At 39.2% G+C, this 23655-nt stretch overlaps 1 protein-coding gene across 1 annotated transcript in view; it reads left to right on the top strand.

Annotated features, from left to right (window-relative positions):
• The window catches only part of EBF2 (EBF transcription factor 2), a 207690-nt gene that overhangs the window by 72240 nt on the left and 111795 nt on the right, over positions 1 to 23655 (top strand). The gene's annotated exons all lie outside the window — the stretch shown is intronic.

Below are 23655 nucleotides of genomic sequence, written 5' to 3'. Positions count from 1 at the left end.
TAGTACAAAATGAGGTGTAACCCGCTTTTAATAGGCATAAGAAAGCTTGTGATTCATTGAGGAGTTAGGACACTGGAGCCTAATGCTCAGTTCTAGAGTGAAGGAGATAGTAGGGTTAAGTACTTGGTATCTATGATGTGAATGAAAATGATAGACCTGGGCCTCTTTTCTCCCTTCCTGCCACCTCCTTACACCTCAGCATTGCACAGAGGTGCCTGATGGTCAGAGATCTGTGCCAGAGTGAAGCCAGGCTCTGCGTTTGGAAATGTCTCTGCTGTATTCCCTAATCAGATCTCAATCAGATAACAGTTCAGACCTGGGAACATGAGATTTTAATGTGAAATGAATAAGTACCCTGAGACTGAAGCTTGTCACTGCAGCGCATCTGGAATCACTTACAGCTGGGTAAATTCACTGGGAGCTGCAACTCAAGTGAATGTGGGGTTTAAAAGGAGGCGCACAGCGCGTTCCTTTTAATGTCTAAACAATCTGATGTTGACAAGCCTTTCACATTAACCCCGAAGTGGCAAAGTTTAAACCCTTTATTATCCGATTCAGTTTGGCAAATCATTTAGAGGCTTAAGAGTCCATATTTACAGGGAAAAGGCCAATCTTTTCTTCTTTTTTTTTCTCACTCAAAGCAAGCACTAATGTATGCACACTTATGTTTACTTAGAAGGTTTAAAAGACCAGCAGCATTAAATGAGACTCAGGGTAGAGAAAGTAATTTTTTTTTATAAGAAGTCCCTAATCTCTTTTTAGAACAAACAAGACACGAACATTCCAAGCTTGGAAAATGGTATTAGATTAACAAATAAGTAGAGAAGAAATATAGGACATTACTTCCAAATATTATTAGTCTTCAGTTGAAATATATCATATCTTGGCAGCTAACTAGCTCTGTGTCATTTTCCTAAGGTTTTGCCCAGAACATTATAAGTGATTCTAAAGATGGTGAATGTCAGTTTGGGTTCTATAAGGGTCTACAAAATATTATAGTAGTTAAAAAGCTCAACAGTTGAGCACAGCTTAATAATAACCACCTATTGGACCTGTTGCCAAATTGGCAAAATTCTAGGAATCACCATTATACTATGTGGAAGAACATGGAAAAAATGCTGCAAGTGGTTCCTGAGAACTAGGTTCAATAATAATTTAATAATTTTAAACATATTTCTTAATGCAATGTAGACTTTTAATTCACTTTCATAAAATGCATGATGCAATGGCATCAAATTTTTTAATTTTCTTCTGAGAACTTTAATGTAATTGAGTTTATTATTATTATCATTATATTTTAAAGAAGACCCAAACTTAAAAACACGGTAACTGTGACTCATTTTGTGGAAGGAATCTCTTTGGAAATTTTGGCATTGGTTTGAATCCTATTGAAGAAGCTCATAAAGATTAACATTGCGGCATAATTTTAACCACAGCTGTTCATCCTTTAGAATCTAAATTAGATGTAATTTTTAACTTTCCTTTGGCAGCTGTGCGGATTCAGATCTGGAATCACCAGTCACCAATTCTGCTTAAACTGAATTTTTATATTTTGTGATAATTTCTGCCTATTAATTCTCCTCAGTAATTGTATGCATAATACCAATTTTTACAACTCAGAGTAAACTTAAGATACTGCAGGAACTAATACAAAACTTTTAGAGAATGTTGCTTGGAAACATATACATTTGTTCATTTAACATATTTTTGGTAGAGTGAGAAAAAAATGGAGCAATCTTGTTTGATATAAATTTATTTTAACCTACCTTAATTTTGTTTATATAAAACATAAAGCACACTTTAAATATGAAAGGAAAAAACAGACTATTTTTTCAAACATGTCATTTAATAAATCCAATATGTTATAAGAATATTAATAACCTATAACCTGCTTAACTTATGAATGCTTGGGTGGCTATTTGCATCACATTTTTAGCCGTAAAAATTTGCATCTGAATTTTATCATATAGAAGGGATAAGAAAGTATCCGATGTTGTTTTCAATGTGGCCTACATTAGATTATTTGGCTATGGTGCTTCTTCCTGAGACTGAGTCTGTAGCAACTAGACTTCATTGAGAATGAAACCTCTAAGGCCCTTTCAGTTTTGCATGATGTAAACCGCTGTAAAATTTGAAACATGTATCATTTCTTTCATTTCCCCCTATAGACCCTGTTTGCAGGGTTGAGCAGAAGATGTGCTTTTCAGTTCAGCCCTCTAGTTCCTATGTTAACAGAAGCTTCTGCGACCAGCATGTAACGTTTTGTTTTTATTTTATTATTTTAATATTTTTAACTTGGGTGCCTGGCATTTACAGAAAAGGATATGGAGCTGAGTCTGGAATTGCTATAACTTCACTCTCTAGGATTAGTCATTTTTACTTTTTTACTTCTGGTGGGAAAGAGAGACAATAAAAAGGTAATGCTTATTTGAGAAATTGATGTCAGCCAGTAACTAGAGGGGCAAGTGGCCAGTAGCATGATTGTTCTGGATGAACTATCAAGGATCTTTTGGGAATACTGGTGCCTTGACCCTGATGGCCCTTAAAGTGCTGAGTGTGTAAAATGGAAAGTCTCGCTGGACGTCAAAATGCACAAGATGTCAGAAAATTGCAGTTCTTGGAAAACTATTTTTTGGTTGGGTTGGGATAGCAGGGTGGGGATGGAGGAGGGAGGGACACCAGGCTTCTTTGTAGACTAAGATCGACTTACTTTGTTGTTAAAATATTTGTTTGTTGTCAGAAAACCTTCAATATTAATGAATGCATCTTTACCATCATTTAGTTGCATAGTAAAATTCTAATTCAGTTGTTTGTGTTATCCATATTGCATTCAAAGTTAAAATCATATTTGACTCAGTTTCTCTCTCTAGGAACTAGCTGATGTCTAAATCAGAGATCTTCCAAGTCTAAGGGAATTTGTATTCATTTTGGTAAGAGAGCTCTTCAATATTGCTCTCAGCTTAAAGTAGGTACAAGAAGATGGGCTAGGTTTTTGATAAGATCTCTCATTTGTTCTTGTTTCTGTTGACAGCTCTGCCGAATGGAAGTCACTTTGCTCATATCATGAATGGAGAGACAGGAAGTCAGTGCTCAGAGCACTGGAAGAGGAGTCAGGGATATAGAACCAGGCCCCACAGCCTCTGGGGCCTGATGTTGGCAGACTCACCACTAACAGGGTGGTCTCATTTGTCTTTCTACTCTGAAATTCTTTTTTTTTGTTGTTGTTGTTGTTTTGTTTTTTTTGGGTCACACCCAGCTGCGCTCAGGGGTTAACTCCTGGTTCTATGCTCAGAAATAGCTCCAGGCAGGCTCAGGGGACCATATGGGACGTCAGAATTTGAACCACTGTCCTTTTGCATGCAAGGCACATGCCTTACCTCCATGCTATCTCTCCGGCCCCTGCTCTGAAATTATTATCTATAGCATTCAAATAATTGTCATTTAGCATTCTTTCAGGGATGTGGTGTTTCCATCTCTGATTCTTTGGAAGGGAGCATGAACATCTCTTTAAGATGGACAAAACGGGGGGGCCTGAAGATAGCACAGCAGTAGGGCGTTTGCCTTGCAAGCAGCTGATCCATGTTTCGAATGAATGGTGGTTTGAATCCGGCATCCCTTATAGTCCCCGAGCCTGCCAGGAGCGATTTCTGAGCATAGAGCCAGGAGTAACCCCTGAATCTGCCGGGTGTGACCCAAAAACAAAAAACAAACAACAACAACAACAAAAAAGATGTGCAAAAGGGGGGCTGGAACGGTGGCACGGAGCAGTAAAGCGCCTTGCCGGCGCTAGACTAGGACAGACCGAGGTTCAATCCCTAGGCATCCCATAAGTCCCCCAAGCCAGGAGCACTTTCTGAGTGCATACCCAGGAGTAACCCCTGAGTGTCACTGGGTGTGGCCCAAAAAACAAAGAACAACAACAACAACAACAAAAGATGGGCAAAACGTTCAAGACTTCAAGGGGGAAAGACAATCTAAGCAGAAACCAATGAGAATAAAAATGTGATTGGCGAGTTGTTTTATTTTTTAATTTGCTTGAGTAAAAATCCTTTGTAAATACATATTCAGGTCGATTTTCCTGGGAAGTAAACTAGAAGCAGAGCTGTCATGTCCTCACACCAGTTCCCATGGTAGGATACAGAGTTCTGCCCATTCTGGGGTAAAGAAGCTACAGATTAGAACAGTGCCCAGAGCACTTCAAGTGCTTAGTAATATTCTGTTTAGGGGATTGACATGGGACTCAAGAAGGACAATTCTAAGAGAAATAGTGTAGAATCATGTATAGGTTAGAATCAAGTATACTTTCCTCATGTGAAGCCTTGGTACTGAGATAAAATAAATGAAAGAAGAAATAAAGAAAAAGGAAGAAAGAAAGAAATGAATCAGGATTTTTAAAACTCTAAGTACATAAAATGTAAAATTTAAAAAAGATTTTCTTAAAGTAAATTTTAATACTTACCTTTATTTTCCCCTTAGATCAGCCGAACTTTATATTTACCTGAGAGACCAATTGGCACTGAAGGAAGGCCTGGTCTCACAGGTAAATAGTGAATGCTTTGCAGACCGCCTAATTGTGTTCCATACCCTGGAAACTGGGGGTCCCTTGGGTAAATGGTGTACTTTAGAAACTCAGAAAAAGAAACACAAAAAAGTGCCTTCAGTTAGAGCAGAGGGTGGTACTCAAGGAAGGAGAAGCGGCACCTGCCCTGGGTGCAGTGGGGAAGGCAGATTTTAGAGTGTAAGGCAGCAGATATGGTCTTATAAAAAAAAAAAGAGACTGAAAATCCACCATACTTGTAGTCTGTTGTGTATTGCTATCTTTATTTAAATGGAAATATTATCTCTGGCGACTTATAACTTGTACACCTTGGGATTCCTCCTAGGCGCCCCCACACTACCCCTCTTGTAGTAGCTGCATGGATGTGTACCTAACAGGGGAGCTTAGTTCCAGTTCTTGACCTGAACTCCTGAGACAGTCACTTTTTTTTTTTTAATCCAGCCTTCTTTTTGGTCCATTACAAAATGGGGTGGCGGGATGAAGATTCCATAGACTCTTAAATCCCCTACCTTCCCCACGCACTGATACTCTTTGAAATAATATGTCAATTCTGCATTATGAGAAGGAATCTTGTGCTGTTGGTTTGTGCCACCCCCAGCACATCTCCAAGTCATTCCCAAGAAGCACAGTTTTCTTTGGCCCTCGGATTACAAAACTGAGATTACCTAATAGAGCCGAGGCAGGAGGAAAGGAACTAGAACTAACACAGAAGGGTGGGGTCGTGGGGGTGGGTCTTGAATACTTGATTGCAGTGGAGTGTAGAAACTTTTTTCTATCAAAGCCATACATGCTAACCCTTATTATAACCATGTTACCTAACTATAATAAAATTAATGTAAAAGAAACGCCAAAATAAAAAGGAATGCAGTTTTGGGGGGAGAAAGGTGGGTGCGGTCAGGCGTCGCTTTTCTGAGCTCATACTAAAGGGGAGGGTGTATTATTTTCTCCATTCCTGACCTTTGGTGGACCAGGTTGTGTTTTCTGCTCCCGAGGCCCCTGAGCTCCTGCTTGGTTCTTCCTCTTTGTTTGTGACCCCAAAGCTTTTCCAGTGGGCACCAATGGACCGGCTCTGCCCTTGCTGCTCAGCGTTTTTGGCTCTTGTCAGCTGCAGCAGCTCCGCCACCCTCTTGCAGAGCACTAACCTTTTGATTTAACTTTATTTGCCACAGCAGGACTATCACCGCGGAGGGAACAATACGCCCGACCCTCGCCATCTGGCCCGGGCCGCCCCAGGCGCCAGAGCCGCGCGCTGTGCAGGCCCTCCAGGGCCGCTGTGAGCCGCTCTGCCTTCCCACCAGCCTCCATAGGCCGGTGTCTTGTTTTTGTTTTTTTGCAAATCAGCCTTTTAAAATCCAGATACAGGCTACAGTCGGTGGCTCGGAAAACCATAAATACCAGAGGCTTTTCTTCTTTTCTTGACAAACAAAAAACACTGAAAGGTGTATCTGTCACTAGACTTCGCCTGTAACAAGTTGAAGATAAAGTTTCTCCCCCCCCTCCCATGACCCTTAAGCAAGTGTGACAGGCATTAACCCATCAATATTAGTGAGTGATTTAAAATACCAAACAACATTTGCCTGCAATAATTTCTGTTGTAAACGACTCCTTCTGGGCCCTCCTACCAATAATTCAATGCTTATAAATCAGAGCCCAGAGTGTGCTGCTTCTCTTGCCTGGGGGCAGTTCTTGAAGTTTCTTTTTTTTTTTTCCTAGGGGGTCTGGGATCCATTCATATTGTTGTATTTCCCTCATCCTCCTGCTGCCATCTTCGAACAGGACATTTAAAGAGAACACACGGCTGCAAAAAGACAGACTGCACCCTGCGCTTCTTTTGGCTTCTCTTTTTCCCACTTTTTCAAGACAGATTGCCAAGAAATTTATAAGCTGGCTTCTAGTGGAAGGAATTCTCTTGAGTTCCTTCCACATTAGCTGGCAGTTTTGGAAGGCGCACCCTGTATCAGGGTGGAGATTTGAGTTTGGGTGAGGATGATTAAAGGTGGGGTGTCCCATCTGAAGGGATACAACAGTGAACAGTGGTGGTCAGCATGCCAGGATGGATGGGAGCAAATACAGGGAAGCATTTGGCAATAGAAATTTCTGACTGAGTAATAACAATATAGGCACCACCATGGCCACCACCTCCAGACCTCCTTTCTGCAGTCTGCATCCTTCTAACCTGTGTTCTGTCCATAGAAGCAGTCTAGGCACACACATGCTACCAAATAAAATGCCCACTTGAAGAAAGGTAATTTTTTTTTTAGAGTTTAAAGATTTATTAGGGGAGCTTGAAGAGTGGGGAGGGGGAGCTGAGGAGGGACTGAGACCCATCTGGTTTGTTGTGGGTCTTTTTTTATTAGAAGAGAGAAAAAAATCGCTCTGTGGGTTCATATGTCTAAGGAGAGCTCAATTAAAGTTATTTGCTGGAGCTTAAAATATGCCCGCACCTGCTTCAGCGTCAGGCTCCGAGACCGACACATACTCCCAGAAGGCGGAGCAGATGAAGGCTCCTGTCGAGGCAAATGGAAGAACAGGGCACAGCATCTCACTTAAGCCTAGGTACCTCCTAGAGTTGGATGGGAGAATTTAGTCAATCTGGTTATTAATAACTATCTGGTTATTCTTGAACCAGAGGCTGTGGCTGGACCTAGCTGTCTTCAATGGGCTTCTTGAAATAAAAGTAGGAAGGGTGAGGCCAGATTGAGAGTGATGGAGATGGAACAGCATCATCTTAAACTGGTTACATTTCTCTCTCTATTACTGCTTTTTGGCTAGTGAAAGGAAGGTCACAGAATATGTTTCAATGTTTTTTGGGGGACTGAGCACATATTTTATATGCTAGAGGCCTGGATTTCATTCATAGTCCTCAAGCACCAATCAGTGAGTATCACTCAGAAACTCCAAAATAACATGCCACTGTTTTGTTTTCTGTCCCCCCAATAAAACCAAACAAAATAAAGTGCTATTTTTTTTTTGAGAAAAATATATAATACTGGCCAATGATTATGAGCATTTCCTCTGTATTGGGGACTTTACTAGCCTATTTATTTACACAACACCCTGTTGAATTTTTACTAGCATCCAAACAAGTCGGTAATGTTGTCCCTCATGGCATTATGTATAGGGTAACCGCTACCAGGAGATATGAAGTGTCTTCTCATGGTTATTCAGCAACAGGGATTCATCTTATTCTCAAAACTGAACTTTTAACTACCCAGCTTCATGGTGAGAAAGAACTTCCAAATAACATGACAGTAACATAAACTTTCTATGTTTCCAAATATGACTTATTTAGGCAAATATGTTCTCCTTTAATATTTCCTTTGCCCCTTTATAGCACTTTTGTTTAAAAAGTATCTTTCGGTACTGGATGATACTGAATTTTCTGCCAGCCAAGAAAAGCTCAGTTCCACCAGGCCTCAGAGGCCTATTGGCCCTGCTCTCACAAGCTTGGGGAGATATCCAGAGATAAGAGTTTAAATTGTCTTTCATGTCCTGAAACAAGTTGCTGATTTCATTCTGCCTTTTCTAACTCAAATTGCCTGATGAGTTCTTTTATTTCAGATTCCTAGGCTGCTTACTAGAAATGTAATTTCTAGACAGTGAGGGGGTAATTCATATATGGAACAGGTAGGGATTCTCAAACTTTTAGTGATGGATTTCATTGTTGAGCAAATTTGAACCTAAGTATTCTTAGACAATTCCTATTCTCCAAGGTTGGGATTTAGGTATCTTCAGAAAACAGATCTATATCTTCGGATACAGAAAGAATCAGGAGAACAGAGGTCCATTTGTTGAGGTTTTTTTGTTTTGTTTTGTTTTGTTTTTTATTCATTGGGATTGAATTCAGTGGGGTCACAGTCAAAACAGGTACTCTTCTGCCAAATCACTCTCTGGCTTTTCACTGAAATTCTTTTAATTTTTTTTGGTTTTTGGGACACACCCAGTGACACTCAGGGGTGGGTCACTCCTGGCTATACACTCAGAAATTGCTCCTGGCTTGGGGCACTATATGGGATGCCCGGGGATCAAAAGGAGGTCCTTCCTAGGTTAGCACATGCAAGGCAAATGCCCTACCACTTGTGCCATCGCTCTGGCCCTGAAATTCTTGAGTATCTTGCAAATGGCCCATCTTTCACTAACTAGTCTATATATGTATAGATAGATACATAGAAAGTTTTTTTTTTTTTTTATGGGGACCACACTTGGCAGTGCTCAGAACTTACTGCTTACTCTATACTCAGGGATCATACTTGGTGATGCTCAGGTAACCATATATAGTGCCAAGAATTGTACCAAGGACAATCTTGTGCAAGGCTAGTGCCCTCCTTGCTATATTATTGTTCTGGTCCTTCAGATATTTTTATATATATTTATATATTTTATATATAATATATATTAATACATTAATACATACTCTATTACTGGTACTAGATATGGTTTTAAGTGTTTTACCTTTTGCCTCACTTAATCTTTTCAATGACACTCTTACTTCTCAAGTTGTGTTTTTAACCATTCTTTACATATGAGTGTATTAATGCTTAGATTAAGACAAGTTGTTAAGTGGTAGAAATAAGATTTGAACTGAGCAGTTAAACTTTAGGATCTTAATCTGATTAGTTGTTCTTTGCTGCTTCTCTCAAAAGGTGGATAAAGAACCTATCTACTAAATATATCTACCCACCCTACAAGGTACATTCACAGATGTCCCAATTCAACACTCAACAAAGAACTCTAATTTTCTGTCATTTCTTTCAATATTTAACTACACATTTCTAAACTTATGCCTCTTTTTTATTTTTAGCAGTGGTTTAATAAACATATATCATCTTTTCCTTTAAGCTTCCACCATTGCTCATTCCCGCCCAGCAACATTCTGTGTGTATCACGAATAGAATAAACCCAAATAATTTTCCAGCTACATAGAACCATATGAATTTCCTTGTATCAGAGCTGCAGATTAATTTACTGATGAGTCAATCTCCCTCATCTATGGTAGATGTATCTACTGTAGCTTATCCATGATCATATCTGCCATTCAGTTTTTTACATTTATTAAAATACTTCTGTGTAGTCAGAATTGTGAGGTGCAAGTCATATACTAACAGCTTTTTTTTTTTTTGGTTTTTGGGCCACACCCAGTAACGCTCAGGGGTTACTCCTGGCTATGTGCTCAGAAGTTGCTCCTGGCTTGGGGGACCATATGGGACACCGGGGGATCGAACCGCGGTCCGTCCAAGGTTAGCGCAGGCAAGGCACCGCCCGGCCCCCTAACAGCTTACCAAAAAAAAATTTCTGAAAGATACCAGGAAGGACAACAAAGCTCTTTGTAGCTTCATCATGTTAGTCTAGAAAGCTCCACCTTTGTCATCTTGCAAAGTATGATTGGCTGACTATCTGCATTACCCAGATGGTGAGAAATTTTAAGAAAGAGGACACAGTGGAATAGGCTCACTTTTTACAGGAAAACAGTGAGGGGATACACAAGTTCATCAGGATGTTGAGAAGGAACTCAGATTTATTTATGATGATAGTTCAGAAACCTCTACCTTGTATAATAGTATTTAGCATATCCCTCCCTCCACACTCATTGCCTATAACCTCTCATGTTGCAACTACTATTCTATCTTCTGTGAGTGATTATTTATTTTTGGTAAATGTAAAAGTTAGGGAAGATTCCAAAAAGTGATTTGTATCCCAGACTCTTTTTTTTTTTTTGGTTTTTGGGCCATACCCTGTGACGCTCAGGGGTTACTCCTGGCTATGTGCTCAGAAGTTGCTCCTGGCTTCTTGGGGGGACCATATGGGATGCCGGGGGGATGGAACCGCGGTCCGTCCTAGGCTAGCGCAGGCAAGGCAGGCACCTTACCTCCAGCGCCACCGCCCGGCCCCCCAGACTCTTCTAAGAACCGGCTTGGACTGGGAGAAATGTGTGGAGAGAAAGCTGAGCTTTATACCATACTACGGCACCTCCTTAGGTCATCTTCATTAGGTCATGTGCAGGTTTAGGCAACTTATATCAAATATGCCTATTTCTATGTTACAAGTCTACTACTAAGAATTTCCAGAGCCTATGTACAATCCTACCTTATTAGAAAGGTGTTGCTATCCAGAATTTCAAGGATTTTCAGGGAAATATTATTTTCCTGTGACCAAAGCTAGCTGGAATGTGTGGAATAACTCCATACAATGGTTGCTAGAAATTCTTTCCCTTTGTTTTCTCCTATCTCCTCCTTCAGCACTTTCCCCAAATAATCGATGATAGAGATAACACTCTACTTTTTATAAATCCCTAAAGAGTCAGTTTATACCTGTAGAGTACTCTGGTGAAGTATTGTTGGTATAAATGAGGGCAGGAAACAATTTGCTAACAGTCTGTCAGAGGATATAATAGCCATGCTACTCTTGATTAGTTGGAGACTCTGGGTTTCTTTCTACTGACTTCATTTGGTCTGATGTTTGCTCTTCTAGAAGTGACCACTCTGGCCTGGAGATGTGAGATGAGTGACAGAAAAGGTGACTTAGGGTGGGAGAGGAAGAGGTGGGTACTTCAGTAGGGGATTCTAATATCTACTGGGAGTTGTTCAAGCTATTGTTTCTTGTGCGCACACACACAAACACACAGACACACACACAAACACACTCTTTTTCTCTCAATAGCATGAATCAATTTCTGACAGTTGGTATAATCTATGGTGTATGTCTTCTCTTGCAAACTTTTTATAATTTTCCTCCCTGGGTACATCATGCTCAGGTTTGTGATGTCCATCTTTCCTTCTATAGATTATTTTTGGCAACTGAGGAAAAGAAATTGAACTATCATTCGCTACAGGCCCACGCATGCTGGAGCTTGTCTCAGTATTGCCCTTTTGAGTTAGATGAACTCAAAAGTACACAGAATCTGCATATAAGCAAAGCAAGAGAAAATAGGATCTGACAGTGAATGCTCTTAATGTTGTTTAACAAAATATGCCACACTAAATCTTTATGGACTGAATAAGTACTGTGAGTTCCAACAAAGTAAACCAAAGTAAACATTGCTCTTAAGGGAAATAAAATTCCATGTGGTTAGGGGCAGGGCTGTGATTAATTCAGTGGCAATGAAAAGACTATGAAAATATAGTAAGGTTATTGACTGTCTGAGAAAGAATTTAATATCTAAGATTTATATATCTATATATGCATATGTAATGACTTAATTCCAAGTTATGGGGATAGAAATGAAACATATTTTTCTAACATTTAATTATGAATTAATGTACTGTTGCTTTAGGTATCATTTCTTCATCAATTATTGCTACTGATGTCCCTATAGAAATCGGCAAAGAAAAGAGTGGTAAAAGACAGCATTGCAGAGATGAACTCAGAAGACTGAGTTTCTATGAAAGTACCTGTATGTGTAAATGTATGGAGTTTGTGTTTCTTTCTGTACAACTCAGTTTACCTTTACAAGCATTATCTACTGAGCTGGATATTTCTCAGAGCTCTTTTGGACTGTAGCCTTCCCCAAAGTGCATGCTTTCATAATGTGCATTTTAACGTTAAATGATTTTTAATATTGTACATATGGTCTCATGGTTTTAAGTCTTCTCTCTGGGAATGAACAGGACTGTGGTAGTATGATGAATAGTGGATTGTGTCCAGGACACCCACTTACTTCCCTGCATATCAAACATGTGGCGCTCCCATTAAACATGGGACTGTCTCTAGAGATTACAGTTGTCCTATCTAATTCAGTCCTGTTTTGTTCCCTCAACCGGGATGGAGAAGGATACATTGTTCTCATACATTCTTCTTTTAATTAAATACAGTAGATATGTCACATCTATGAAATATACCAGGTCTGTTTTTACATCTGTGGACATTTTCTCCTCCTTTACTTCCATTTGGCTTCTTGGAAAGAAAAGCAGTCTTAATGTATATTTGTATTAATTGATTGGTGATGTGTAATTTGCCAGGAGAGTTTAGATAGGATCTTAATTTTTTGTTCCTAATTGTAACAAAATATTCTGTCATTGCTCTTTGCACTAAAGCCCTGGTCATCCATGTCCAATGACTGGTCTGAAAAGCATACTATTCATATTGACTCATCCACGCTCACATTTCTCTTCACTATCTTGAGGTTTGAAAGATAACTTTTAGGTATAGACATATGTCTGCATGTATTTTAAGTTTTGATTCTTGGTGTTGATTTCCTAATTGATCTTATTAATACAAAATACTGTCAGGAAACTTCTCTGTACATAGAGCTACATCATCAGCAAGGAAACCTGATATCTTGTAAAATTCTCCATTCAATTATAATTTTAAAATACTGGAGTAAACTCCTAGCAATTCACAAGAGGCTAAACTAGAGCCCCATTAGAAGGGTACTACAAGTAAACATTATTAATTATAAAAAATTGCTTAAATTAGATTTTTTTCACACCTGCTTCTTGCTTAATTAGCTAGCAATCCACATATTCCATTCAGTTGAACTCTTACTATTTATTCAAGCATACTTGACATTAACATACTGTTTGATGTTTGATATCCTCAGTTTTAATTTAACCACATGACAACAAATGGTGTTTATGAAATACCAGTGAGCTGGAAAAATATCCTGTGTTGAGTCACACATGGGACTGAATTGAGAATTTTCCTTTAGTAAGAGCTTGAAGACAATAAGAAAATGAGCCTTATTTTTATCATGATTTTATTTCTATTTTCTATCATACCTCTGAAGATAATTGGAAGATTATAAAGACAATACCAAGGTTATGATGTATGAATATGATATCCTTCATAAAAATAATAAAGTATGTCTTCATGTTGACAATTGGGAAGGATATTATACAATTATGATCTTATTAAATAACCATACTGTATATTTAAAAAATAGTACTAAAATTGAGCAGGGCTATGAAGATCCTATGAATAATGGGAGATGTTTTGTACCAGGAAGAGAAAAATTGGGGTAGTGAATCTTGGTCTTCATCAGCAAATCATTTTCCCTAAGTCTTAGCTAAGTTAAGGTGATCAGTTGATTCTAGGGGATACCTGAAACTTAACATCTCTTTGTGTTACACTTTAGATTTTAAAGTTGTAACCTTAGAAGATACATATCTAGGGTGGGAGTGATAGCACAGCAGTAGGGTGTTTGCCTTGAACATGGCAAAGGAACCGGTTTGGTCCCTGGCATCCCATACGGTCCTGAGTCTGCCAGGAGCACAGAGCCAGGAGTAACCCCTGAGCACCACTGCTAGGTGTGGTCCAAAAACCAAAAAAGAAAAAAATAAGAGAGAGAGAAATCTAACTAGAATGAGCTAGATAATTTCAAAATAGACCAACTAACAGTCCTTGGATTTGTTTTTCCGAGTCTCCTATGTCAAGTTGGATTTATTCCTTAAACTCTTGTATTCCTCCCAAAGAACTATGTGAGAGAATCTTGGTTGTGATTCCTGTCAGCCACTTTGCAATCTAGTGTTGAAACTCAGCACAGAACATTCCTTGGGCCAAGAGACAAGAGAAAATTGTCTCCATAATGTATTGATTCTGACTAATGACATCACTTGTAGTGGATTCGAATTGATAGCCACTGGCTGGTCTCCAATAAGACACCATTTTACATCTGACTTTGATAAAACTGTCTTTAAATCATTTTTAACTTTGGTCTTGTAGATTCTGTGTTCACACCATAGAACTATGACTTGGGTTTTACATCATTATTCTTTGCTGGGCTGTCTTTGCTTAAGAACCACTTAAAAATTTGGCCGCTGGTGAATAGAGAAGCTTGTTAGCTTAGAAAAACATGGTGATGTCACATTCTTGCAGGATTTTTTCTAGGTAAGTGGGAGAATAGATGGTTAGACTGTAAGGATTCAGAAAGTGTGTGGCATTACCTATTATAGATGGTAGTCTAAGTTCAAAGGCTAGATCCAGCTGCCTGGTTGATAGTTGAAGCTAATCGAAAGGGTTTGCCATCTCACGGGACCTAGCATATTTATATCAGGACCAATACTTTGCTTCTGGAGGGGGCTATTGTCCAGGGACTAACTTGTTATCCAAGATAGCCCTCTTACAACTTGAGTCCAGAGAAACCAGGTGTTTCTATACACAGAGTGTTAGTATACTCTATGCTTATACTGCCAATAATTTTCAAGAAAATGGGTCTCGGATAAAATTTGGAATCAAGATTTGGACCATCTTCACATTTCTTTATTTTATCCTTCATGTATGCAAATCCATTAACTCATAATATGTGATTAAATGGAGACCACAAGTCATATTTATAATTTTCAAATTATTCTATCCTCTTTATTATTTGTGCTTAAAATTGGCTACTCTAATGAATGTAATCTTAGTAACAGGTCAATGGACAATGAATAGAAGAAGGTTTTATACTTGTGGAAAAATGGCTTGGCTTATAACGTTTCTGAGGAGAGTTTAAAATGATTTTAATAGAGAATATAAATAGGACTTTAGTTTAAGAATAATGGCAAATGCATTTTTCATCTGAGGAAGCACGCATACCAACATTGATTCACCTCTTGTTTGTTTGTTTTGTTTTGTTTTCAGCCAGAAATTTCCCTGGTGCTTAAATGTCTTCTGAAAAGATTCTTCACCATTTTAAGAATTTAGAGTTTAGTAAAACCATCATCATTTTGTTGGTTCTTTAGATAAATAACAAATTATGAAATTCAATTTAGTTTCTTTAGGAAAGTTGAATTTTGATCTTCTAAATTTAAATATTAAATTTTTCCTTTGGATATCAAACGTATGAGACAGAGAAATAGTATAGGAGTTTACCTCTGTTTATTGCCTGGCACAGGATATAGTCCCTGAGTTCTGCCAGGAGTGATCCTTGAGAAAAGTCAGGGGTAAACCCTCAGCACTGCTGGGTGTGGCCAACCCCTCTACCCAATCAAATAATAATTTAAAATAATATTGATCTTCATCTACCATGTCAACCATATTTATTTTACATAGATTCCAACTTTCTCCTTAAATTTTAACTACAATTTTCTGATATTTTTGTATACCCAATGTAGTGTAATATACATATATATCTGTTTATATATATGTTGTCTTTCTTACCAACTGTCAAAACCTTTTTGGATTTCATTTATTTTGGATTTCATTAAGAATATGCATAACTTTTAAAACATAGAGATATACAACTATATTTATGTATTTTTTCATATGCCATAGTTGTATCTTCACTCACTGTTTAAACTGAGAAATTGAAATAAGTGAAAATATACCTTTAGGTGATATTTAATTCTATTATATTCATGCTTATGAAAAACATACCACTTATTTTTCAATGGTAGAATTCTGACTAACTCAAAAACTCCTATCAGTCCTTTAATGTGTTTTATAAAAGACAAACTCCTGAATATGTAAAATGTTTTCAGGGGATTATTTTTTATCTTGAACTAATTCATCTAATGTGAAAAACCATACAAGCATTCCTTAGCAAGGCAGAAAATTCACAGTAAATCAAATCTTACTAGTGATCCATCTTGACTGTGAACGCAACAAATGTCAAATTTTAACCATTATCCATTTATTGCTCTAGAGAGATTAGATAGCTTTTTGAGCAACCACTTTTTTATTTTAAGAGGTGGTATTTTGCCTGATAGGATAATAGGCAAATAGCCTATTTCACAATCTGGTTTCTAAGACCTTATGCCAATTGGAATTGACTTTACAGATTCTAACTGGAAGTAATAAATAATAGACTAGCCATCTTATGATAGATTTTTCTTCATTCTGGAATTTAAATATGACCATAACATCGTGCACTTCCATATCATTGGTCAAAGATTGAATCTTCCTTCAGGAACAGAAACCTCAGGACTAGAGAAACAGATTATAGATAGATGATCATAGTCTCTGAGCTACCAGTGATATTCTGCTCTTCCTACCTCAAATATTTGAAGTTTGTTGCTTTCTGATAATAGGTTGTACAAAGATAGCTCAACCAGAACCAGAAGAGACTAATGTTCTCAGATTGCAATCATTCGTATTCACTTTGTCTTAGATTTGTCCACGGTAAATCCCTAAACTGTTGATTTCTCATCTGCAAAGTGCAATTTGTTACCTAATTAGTATGTTGCCTAATTCTTATTCCTATTATTGAGGTTGACTGTAAAATATTTTTAATTTTTTAAACTATGAGAAATGTGTTTGTATTTTGGCATTATATAAATATAATTTATTTTTATTGAGAGATTACTGGCTTGTTTTTTGATAGGATAACCCAACTATGGTCTAGTAGAAGAATGACTTAAGCTATTAGATTGTAAAAAAGTAAATCAATAAAAGTGAGTTTTTTGGAATAGGTATGTATTAAAGTCATGTAAGAAGGATCTTCCCAATGGTCTCCCACAAATTAACACTGTTGTATTTAAGCTGGAGAAAGAGAAGATGTATCTTAAACTTGGTGGAATTTTTTTCCTGGAAAAAATGTTCAAAAATAGAAATAGCATTGGGGCCGGAGCAGTAGCACAGTGGTAGGGCATGTTTGCCTTACATGCACTAACCTAGGATGGTTCAATCCCTCAAAGTCCCATATGGTCCCCCAAGCCAGGAGCGATTTCTGAGCACATAGCCAGGAGTAACCCTTGAGTGTCACTGGGTGTCTCCCCTCCCAAATAAAAAAGAAACAAAAAGAAAAAGCATAGTATTAGAAGGCAAGTGCAACCGCTGTGCTATGAGATTGGTGAAGGGGATTCTCTTCAGTGTAAGGAATGTAGGAGAGTCAGAGACAATGAGATGATAAAGTTTATCATTGTCTCTTAGGCATTTTTTTTTTATGCTGAGCAACTTTCTTTTATGGTTTTATGGCTGTTTCTGAGGCCTCCCTTTTCCTGTGTCCTTTTATTGTGGACACCATGTTTCAGATGAGAACTTTTGGAAATGAAACTTAGAGGGAAGGGATAGAACAGAATCTTGGGGACAGAAATGTTGGCATTTGGAGAAGAGACCTTTGAGGTGTTGGCAAAAATGGCTCTGAGGTAAAAGACAGAACAATTGACTACAAATTCAGGAAGAAAAAAAATCCTTCCCAAATAGCACATCAACATTAGTCCCACTGTAGGAAAGAAAACTTGGTTACCTTTCTATGTCGCAGTGTAAAAATTAGAGGGGGATATTTTAAACATGAGCTGTTCCCTCTGGAAAAGAGAAAGTCAGTTTTAGTTCACTCCTGATTTTTGTGGAACAATTTTAAAAAATTGAAGACATCCACAAGCCCAAAGAGAGAGTGCAAGCTCGGCTTTCGTTGCTTCTCTGCATCTTTCTCCTGTTCCATTACTGAGCCTTATTTAATGAGGGACCCAAGGTCCCACACCTTCCTACAGTTTCATGGGGCGAAGGCTGATCATGCCACCAAGAGTAGAGTAAACAGAGCTTTTAGACTCGGTTTCATTTTATATTTTCACTCAAAAAAAAAAAAAAGATATGGAAAGAGGCTACTTCAGATTCTACTGAAGTAATAATAAAACTAGACCTACTGGGTCACCATATGTGGGGAGAAGTTCTCCTGGGCCTTAGTGTACACAGTCAGGCAGTGAAACAAAGAATGGGAAAGAAGCAGTCCTATTGGCAACTGTTGTTAGGTAGTATAAACAATGGCCAGTCACTGGCATGGAGCGGAGGCTCAGATTCCAATAGCACTCAATGGGGAGCCTTCCTTAAAAAATTAGAAGAAGCTGGGCTGGAGCTGGTCCATGCTGGGAATGGCAGAAGAAGCAAAAACAAGAGTAAATGAATGGAAATTAAGCAGCAGGAAATGGGGATTTGGCACAAAGTTGGAATTTGAAACTGCAGAGAGGTGTCAGTGATAAGGTTGTATAGAGTTTCTGGCCAAAAAAAGAGAGAGAGAAGGAATGCAGATGTGTTCATTGAATAAAGTACAGATGGAAAGGGGGCAGGAAGAAAAAATGTGGGGAAATTATAATGAGTGGAGGTGCATTTATGTTTAGCAAGGCTTTAAAAATTATTCTCCCCGCGTGCCTGGATGAAATTACAGGTTGGTTCAGATTGTTCCAATCTATGGGAGAGATTAGGGCAGCGTTTATTTACTTTTTACCTTTTCCTGCTCTGGGCAGACTGGGTTGTTTCTGCCGGCAGACTGTCAGTGGTGCTGTGAGGACTGGATCCAGGTGCAAGTTGACGTTTGGAGTTTGCTCTTTAGTTAGACATGCTGGCTGTCTCCTGAGATCCCGAATCATTGTGCAGATTAGTTGTCTGTCTGGGTAGCCCAGGGGAAGGATACAGGGCAAGATGGTCTCTATCGAAACCAGAGTATCTATTGGTCATGGAAGGAAGCCTGGAGTACTTGGTTATCTCCCCATTTTCTGACTCCTTGACTGAAGGCAGCCCTTGATTGACCCAGGGCAGTTTGTGAGTCTAAATTCTGATTTTTTAACTTATTCCACAGGAAGATTAAAGATGGTGTCTGGGTTTATACCTGGTTCCCTGTTTCTTGCTCAACCTTGGATGTAGTTGAGGAATGTTATTTATTAGTCATATACTTGGCAGTGGGGATGAAGGCGTGGGAATGATCAAGGCCAGTTCATGGAGAGTGGAAAAGTCTCTGACCATAAACTAGGAGAGAGGACATTGGACAGAGTCACTTTGCCTTACTGAGATATCAATTCTTTATTTCCATGAGGACCATCCACTCCAAAACTAATACCCATTGTGTTTTAGAGCCCTTGTTTGTGAGATATGTGTTTGAGGAAATCTATATGAGAGTGTTTTTTCACTCTCATTTCTATGCTTTTATGCAGAGGGCCATCATTGTCATGAATTACAGACAGAAACTTTTAATGCAGGAGGTAAATGGCAGTTTGTTATAAACAGGTGAGGTGTCAAATGCAGGAGGACAATCTGCACACAGAACTCCATGCTCTTTTTTTCAAAGAGAAACAGTGGATGTCCTCTGCCTCCTCCTTCCCCTGTTGTAAGAACAGTAATGATGTAGCAATAAATGTGATCCTTGCCAAATATTTTCAGTCTGTCAGTATGGACATTGGTAAATGCACAGTGATGGTAATATGTCAGTCTTACTTTCCTCCATCTGAGGAGCTGTGTTTTCTTGCGGGTGGGCACAAATGTCAGATGTTCTATATCAGGGCTGTTGAAATAATGGTCTGGATTACATTCAATCCTTATTGTGTGTATTTGGGAAAGAATACTGTTTAAATGTTAGCATTTAGCAATGGCAGTTAGGCAAGAATTGGAGGCTGGTGGACCCCTGAGCCTTCCTTGTATTCATAGTTTCCCTACAAGGGTCATAACCTGTCAGCAGCAACAATAAAAAAATGCAGAAATGAAGACATACTCTGTCCCATGCATCTTGCATTTAACTATTTATCCTGTGATTCAGATGGAGTAATGCTCTTTAAGGAATAAAATATAACCCTGATAGTTCTATTTCTCATTTATATTTACCAAACACAGAATATAGTACTGAAATGTAGTCAGAACCCGACTTAGACAAAAATTCCAGCCTTGTTGCAAACAGTAGAGTGAAGTTCCTGGAGAGGATTTTGTGGGTTCAAGTCTTGTAAGAGTAAGAACGGACATCAGATGGTTGTTCTGCACTTTTCCATTTTCTTTCTTCATGGCTTCTTGTTCTTTGAAAAGCATGATAGAAAATTTACACAGAGAAAATATAAATAACAATATCTTAAAATATTTTTAAATACCTGTTTTTATTTTATATGTCCTGGGATATACATTTTACATACTCAAAATAATTTAATTTCTATGGTGCTCCTTTACAGATCTCTCCCTCCTAGTCCTCTTCCCCAAATGCCTTAGAGTCTTACAAAATAAATTCCTACTCACAAAATATTTTTGAGACTTCCAACCCATCCTCACTGTTCCCGAGAGGAACTGAACTCATCTCTCTGTTTCCCAGACTTCAGTGTTTTTGTTGTCATTTTAATGACTCCTGGTCATTTTTATCACTTCTGAACAGGGAGGGGATACTGGAGATCAAACCTTTATTGATCTATGCTTGGGCACCTTGCTAAGCAAATGCGCTACCGCTGTGCTATCACTTCTGCCCGTTTTGGGTCTTTTTTTTTTTTTTTTTTCCCTTCTTTTTTTTAGACTCACTGAGGCAGATGCCATGGACTCATAGCTGATTCTCTGCCTCTAAGCCCTGGAATTCTCAAGCCCCGGAATTAGCTTCCCAAAGAGCACATTCGATGAGCTCTTCTGAAGGGCCTGGCTGCAGCCTGAGCTGCCAACAGGTTTCTGGCCCAGCCAAGCCAAGGCAGAGGCCTGAAAATCAAGCCCAACCTCCAAGTCTTTCCAACTAGCCACTGAGCATAACCTCCAGGCGGGATCTGCACAGGATCTTCTAAAAGCTAAACCTCGTCTAGACAGGATGGTAATAGTACTTGTGGTACCTTGTGTAAGGCTCTCTCATACTGTGACATGCTGAATGAGGACCCAGAACGGAGACACCCACCAGTCCCAGGGTCAGTACAAAGTAGCGGGTGTTAACAAAGTAGGAACAGTTTCTACCTTCTCAGAGGCAGCAATGCATTCTGGGAAGACAGACGTGGATAATTAAAACTGCAGTGTGTATTAGTATTATACAGAGCTGCGGGGTGCTATGGCAGCCAATTTCCAGGGGACCAGGAACCACCCGGGGAGCCAGAAAGGCTTCCTGTGGGGAGCTACAGGAGCAGTGGCTTGGGAGACAAGAGAAGAGTTCCCAAAGGAGAGGCACTGGGTAGGGCTGGAAAGGATAGGCTTGAGAAGGGAGATTTGAACAGAGACTTCACCCAGCTGGGTGAAATCTAGCTGAGCAAAGAGGAAGGGATAGTAGAAGAAACAATTATTTATTTATTTATTTATTTATTTAAAAAGCTGTGTTTTATTTTTTTCCTCCCATAGCACAGGACAGAAGGCTTTTTATGAAATCCAGGATTCATTCACTATTGCCTCTTGGGGTACTTTTTCCTTGGACTGCTGCTGTCTCAGTCCCTGGCAGAGAAAGGCCGGGAGTAGCAAGAATATTCCCTTCTTGGCCTGCACACTCAGGTGGGGTCCTACAGAATAGCAAGATGCCTTGGCGCTCAAGACCCAGGTGGCTGTGTTGAACAGCAGGAAACCACCAACTGCAGCCCTTCGGGAGTGCTGGATGCCAAAGTGGAGGCTCCAGGAAAGCAGTTTGGGTTCTCATGTAGCCTGATATCACTCTTCCTCCGCCTGAACTATTTTGAGACATGCCTGCCATCTTTTTCTCTCCCACACATACCCTTAATATGACTAGAATATAGCTAGTTCCAGCTAACATATGTTCTTACAATTATGTTGCTAGCATGATAGATTATTTATTCTATGCAATTTCCCCCCTTCATTGTATCAAGTCTAAGGATTTCGTTTAAATAAAGAGATACTAATACACCTTGACAGCAGCTTATATTTAAAACAAAAAAAAAGTTAAAAAAAAATGGAAAGACCTTTAAGAGGTCTCAAATATGCATCCCATCTGTTTAACATGCAACCTAATGTGCTACTGCGAGGCTCACTTTCCCACTGGGAAGCAGCTGTCAGTCTCTGATTTCGGAAAGTAACATCTCTTATGTGTCCAGTCCAGCAGGCTGTGTCACCATGCCTTTGGGTCACTGTTCTCCTGGAGGGGTGCTCAGTAAGGGGCTTCAGACCCAATGAGCTCTGGGGCAAGAAGGGCTTTTCCAGAACTTGAGATAGCTCTCCCCTGTTGCTGGTGGGGAATTTGAAGCTCAAAGCACAGTGTGGTGCCATCAGCAAAGGACCTTCCTTAGCTCATTTGATCTGACTTTCAGTTCTATGCAGTTTCCCTTACGTGGCATGGGACTAGAAGCCAGTTGGAAAGGGCAAGAATCAGCCACCCTGTCTGCTTCCTGTGACTTATCCGCGAAAGAGAAGAGTTTATCTCTTCTTACCCTACCAAATCTTAGATCTCAGATTTTCTTAAGAAAAATCCATGTTTTCATTCATATTTTCCCCTCAGTTTTCTAATTTAACCAACATTTGCTGGGTTTAGGTATCATGTGTTTGTCTTGAAATCCAGACAATCAGTCCTACAGAGTCCCAGTTTTCCTATGGTACACACAGAGAGCTAAGCAAAGAAGATATGTTCTCTATATGCAAGCACATTATGTCCAGTTGTTACAATAAAAAAAAAAAAAGCACCTCTGTGGGGTACGCCATGCAGAGAAGTTCCCAAGTTCCCAAGGAAGCAAAAGAGATGCCTGTGTTTGGGTGAAAGGGACTGGAGAGGTTGCTTTTCTACAGGCCTCAATTTGCTTATCTGTAATTAGATTAGGTGGTCTAAGACATTTGCATGTTTTTTTTTTTTTTTTTGTCTTAAGTCTTGAATGAGGTGTGAGCTCTGTAGCTGCAATAGAATTACCGGATGGATGCCATTCCTCCAGGCACAGGGAAAGGAACTTTATGCTTATAGAGTATGAGGAAAAAATTTAAAGCATTCAGATCTAAAGATCTGAGCTAAATTAGGTAATATGTATTGTTAGCATTCACATTCAGAATACTATTGAAATGAGGCCAGGAGGCTAATACAAGATGACCTCAGCATGCACAAACCAAACCTGAGAACTTCAGGCAAATCCTATAAGCCTTACCTCTTCTGGAGAGGAGATACAGGTTCCACCCTCTGGAGGAAGTCAGGAGACCCCCACAATGCTCATGGGTAGTGGGTGTTCTTTTGACTTTTAAGTAAAGTATTGAATTTTTATCAGTGAATGGCAGGTGAGGGAGGAGACCTTGGACACAGGAGATGAGAAAAGATTAACAAAGTCTGCATGGGGGAAAAACATGGCAGGTTGTGGAAGAGCCAAGGACCGTTATGATTTAATGTAATAGTTTTTAACCTAATGACTGCCCAGCTGGCTTGAAAATCTCCCACAGACAGGGTGAACACAAGGCCCAGTTTGCCTTAGAAAGTTCAGGCTGAGAGTTATTGTTTTGTGTAATTGAGAGAGTTTCCAATTTGAGTGTGCTTAAAATGTTCCTATTGAAAGATCAAACAAAGGCATTCTTTCTGATGAATCCTGAAAGTTAATCTTCACCTTGCCTTTTGGTCT

Source organism: Suncus etruscus, chromosome 3 (assembly GCF_024139225.1).
Source record: "Suncus etruscus isolate mSunEtr1 chromosome 3, mSunEtr1.pri.cur, whole genome shotgun sequence".
In the NCBI taxonomy this organism is placed as follows: Eukaryota; Metazoa; Chordata; class Mammalia; order Eulipotyphla; family Soricidae; genus Suncus; species Suncus etruscus.
Note: the sequence above shows the minus strand (reverse complement) of the source record. Positions and strands in the feature narration are given on the sequence as shown.